The sequence below is a fragment of the Vigna unguiculata genome, chromosome 3 (genome assembly GCF_037176805.1).
Source record: "Vigna unguiculata cultivar grain cowpea cultivar isolate G323 ecotype 2 chromosome 3, ASM3717680v1, whole genome shotgun sequence".
Lineage (NCBI taxonomy): Eukaryota > Viridiplantae > Streptophyta > Magnoliopsida > Fabales > Fabaceae > Vigna > Vigna unguiculata.
Window position 1 is genome coordinate 58,775,347 of NC_140794.1, and position 4,607 is coordinate 58,779,953.

The 4,607-nt window shown below is 31.3% G+C and overlaps 1 pseudogene; it reads left to right on the forward strand.

Moving 5' to 3' along the window:
* Positions 1-373: 373 nt before the first annotated feature.
* Positions 374-2,246, forward strand: LOC114175528 (pentatricopeptide repeat-containing protein At5g66520 pseudogene; annotated as a pseudogene).
* The last annotated feature ends 2,361 nt before the right edge of the window (positions 2,247-4,607 follow it).

Below are 4,607 nucleotides of genomic sequence, written 5' to 3' on the forward strand. Positions count from 1 at the left end.
TTTTTATATTAAAAAGGTTGCATATATTAATATTATACAAAACATTGCAAAATATTAATAATCTCTTAACCATCTCAAACTAATATTCTTTTACTAGTATTATATTCTTCACATTTTTAATCATCCACTCAGTAAATTTCAATCATTTTAAAACATTGATAGTTAAAAAAATTAAATTGTTTATTTTATTGGTTTAAAAATGTTCATTGTTTATGCATAAAAAACATCTATTCTCTATAAAACATAAAAAAATATTTTTTGATAAATGCAGTGGTATTATTTATAAAAAAGCCCAGCAATTATATGCTTTTATAAAAAAAAAAAAAAAAAAAAGCTTATAACTTGATCTCCCTAACTAAAAATGTTGAATTTAACCTCCAATCTTCACTTTTTGATCGCGACGAGGGAACGTAGAAATGGAAACGCAACAGAAGAAGATGAAAGACGTGGTTTAGAATGCGTTGATTATTTGTTGAGGTTCCATGTTGATCAAAGGCTCAGTTCCTGCAAAGGGCAAAAGAGTTGTTCAAGAGCACTTGTTGTTCCTATTAGAGAACTGCAACAGCGTAAACGCCCTCATTCAAATTCACACACAAGTACTTCTCAATGGTCTCTCTCACAAGAACATTATCGTCGCCAAGCTTCTCTCCTTCTACATTGCCTCTGGCCATCTCCGACATGCCCACCACCTTTTCGCCAAAATGGACAACCCAACAACCACCGTTTGGAACCACGTCATCAGAGGTTACGCCCGCAGCCACATGCCTTGGAAATCGATGCAATGTTACAGCCACATGCTCTCTGCTGAGGCTCAGCCGGATGGGTTCACGTACTCGTCTCTCCTCAGTGCATGTGCGCGAGGTGGGTTGGAGAAAGAAGGGGAACAGCTGCATGCCACGGTTTTGGTAAAAGGGTATTGCTCCAATGTCTTTGTGGACACAAGTTTGATCAATTTCTATACGAGGCGTGATTCCGTCCAGCGAGCGCGCCATGTGTTTGACGATATGGCCGAGAGAAGTGTTGTTAGCTGGAATTCTATACTTGTTGGGTATGTCAGGTGTGGCGATTTTGATGGGGCTATGAGGGTTTTTGACATGATGCCATGTAGGAATGTTGTGTCTTGGACCACCATAGTTTCTGGGTGTGCTCAGAATGGGAAGTGCAGGCAGGCTTTGTTGTTGTTTGGTGAGATGAGGAGGGCACGTGTGGAATTGGATCAGGTGGCATTGGTGGCGGCTTTGTCTGCTTGTGCTGAATTAGGGGATCTGAAGTTGGGAAGATGGATCCATTGGTATGTTCAACAGTGGTTTGTTTCTAGGAACAAGCAACCGTCAGTGCGCTTGAACAATGCACTCATACACATGTATGCTAGTTGTGGAATCATTCGTGAAGCTCATAAAGTGTTTGTCAAGATGCCTTGGAAAAGCACTGTGTCTTGGACTAGCATGATCATGGCTTTTGCGAAACAGGGACTGGGGAAGGAAGCCCTTGATGTGTTTAAAACTATGCTTAGTGACGGTGTGGGAGTAAATGGAGTGAGTCCTGATGAAATAACCTTCATCGGAGTTCTTTGTGCTTGTAGCCATGCAGGGTTTGTGGATGAAGGACGTCAAATTTTTGCATCCATGAAGCATACTTGGGGACTCAACCCGAGGATTGAACACTATGGATGCATGGTTGATCTGTTGAGCCGTGCTGGATTCTTAGATGAAGCACGTGGACTAATTGAAACTATGCCCTTAAAGCCTAATGATGCCCTTTGGGGTGCCCTTCTTGGTGGTTGTCATATTCACAAGAATTCAGATCTAGCATCACAAGTGGAAAAGAATTTAGTACCCGAGCTCAGCGTTGATCAAGCTGCAGGCTATCTTGTGCTTTTGTCAAACATATATGCCTTTGGTCAAAGGTGGCAGGATGTCATTACAGTGAGACAGAAAATGATCGAGATGGGTGTGAAAAAGCCTCCAGGCAGAAGTTGGATCCAAATTAATGGAGCTGTCCATAATTTTGTTGCAGGTGACATGACTCATAAGCATTCATATTTTATCTATGAAATCCTGTATGATGTCACAAAGCAAGCCAATTTGGAAGGCTATGAATCAGAGATAAATGTTTTCTTGGATGTTGAATTGTAAGAAGAACGTAGTTCTCTGCTTTGTGCCTTCTACCTCTAGAATTAAATCTGTTAGCATCTCTTTAGAAGACCGGTGCTTATTTTATTGTTTTTTATTCAATTAAATCCCAATTTTTAAGTTTTTGGAATGATTTTTAGGTTAAACTATTTAATTAATTTTTAACTTAAAAATCACATAAAGTATTAAATAGTTTGTGATTGTTAACCTCTTAAAATTTTAAACAAATGATGTTAGTTTTCATTTCTAAAATTTGCATTCTAGTTTTAAACCAACTCTAATTCTAAATTAGGAATAATTTAATAGTGTACATTATACGAGTATGTCCATATACTTGTGAGACAAGTCTAGCAATACATATTATGAGAGTTTGTCGATGCATTGATTAGACAAGTCTAGAAATGCACATTAAACAAGACTTTCCATACACTTATTAAACAAGTATAGCAAAAAGTATTACACAAGTTTAATAATACACATTATAGATACACTAATTAGAAGAGTATAGCAAAAATATATACATTGATTAGATGAGTTTACGAACAAATACTTTGATTAAATGGGTTGTCGATGAATTGATTAAACCAGTATAGCAATACACATTAGACAAGTAGTTCATATATTGATTAGATGAGTCTAACAATATACATTAGACAAGTTTTTTCATACACAAATTTGACGAATTTATTAATACACATTAAACGAGTATGTCTATTCACTAATTAGACTAGATTAATCTTGCAATATATATTGGATGAGTATGTTCATACACTAAATTAGATGAGTTCAGTAATACATATTAGAGGAGTCCATCCAAGCACTAATTACACAATTATTTTGGGCATAAAACATAAAACAAGTCATTTCATGCATTAATTAGATGATTCAAAATACGCATTAGGTGAGTTTGTGCATACATTAATTAAACGAGTCTTGCAACACACATTATATGACTTTGTCCATATATTGATTAAATGAGTCTACCAATATACATTACGAGCTTATTTGCACACACATTATATGAGTCTATTAATACATATTAGACAATTCTATCCATTATCTGATTAAGCGTGTTTTGCAGTATATATTAGACAAGTTTATCTATACACATTAGATGAGTGTAGCAATACACATTAGATGGGTGTATCAATGTATTGATTAGTCGAGTCTAAAATAGGTATTGGATGGATTTGTCAATGCACTGATTATACAAATACACACACAGACATATATATATATATATATATATATATATATATATATATATATATATATATTAACTTTCTAAACTTATGAATAATTTTCACATTAATTTTATTCAAAATTTAATTATAAATTTAAACATTTTTTTTCTAAATATCTTTTAATATAATATATTTAAATATTTGTTTAATATAATATATGTTTACTAACATAAAAAAAACCGTGCAAATGCACAAGTTTAAAACTAGTATTTAAATAAAAATTGTATAACATTTATTTAAAAATTAAATTCAATCTCAATTTAAAAAAGGATAAAATTACTTAATTTTTTATATGAAACTGAATTGAACAAAAATAATAAATCTAATAATCAAATTGACTAGTCATGTGACACAATGATTAAATATTTCTTTTATCGTACACCAAATTAAATAAGTTATAAAATTTTAGATTTAAAATTATAAAGTTATTATTTTACATCGGAGTGACACGATTGTCTATGCTAATAAAAGAATTTATAAATTTATAAATTTTTACATTTGAAATTATAAATTTGTTATGTTTATACTAACTTTAATATTTGTCTAAAAATTATTGATATATAAATATTTAAAACAAATTTTAAATAAAATTAAATTTATAATATAAATTTAAATAAACTTAATTAAAAATAATTATTATAATAAAAATATCATTTAATATTTATATAAAATTAATATTTATATAAAAATTAATTTAATCTTAATTTAAATAGAATGAGATTATTTTAATTTTTAAAAAAATTAAAACTAAATTGAGATAATATAATAAATTAATTAATTAAATTCAGATTTTTCACAATTGACAAGTGACATAACTCTACTTAGTTTTTTAAATTAGAAAATAATTAAAAGTTAAAAAATTAAAAAACCAGATGACACATGTTACTTGAAAATCAATCAAACATAATAATTACTGTTACTAGATCGGCAATACATGTGATGAAGTTGAAGATAAAACAAGTACATAAGAGTAAAACAGTATCAGCATAAGGTTTGTGACATAATTTTAGGATGCGATTGTTCTGAGAAATCCCAATGATGTTAGAAGGCAATGTGATATAAACGAAAAGATGGTTGGTTTGATAAAATTGTTGGAAGAAGCAAAGCATATGAGGAGATGAATTCCATATCCACTAACTATTCATTGCTTGGTGTTTTGGTTTACAGTGCAGGAAAAGATATTCCAAGACTGCACCGCCATTGAACCTCATGGTTGGGTTAGTAATAACTT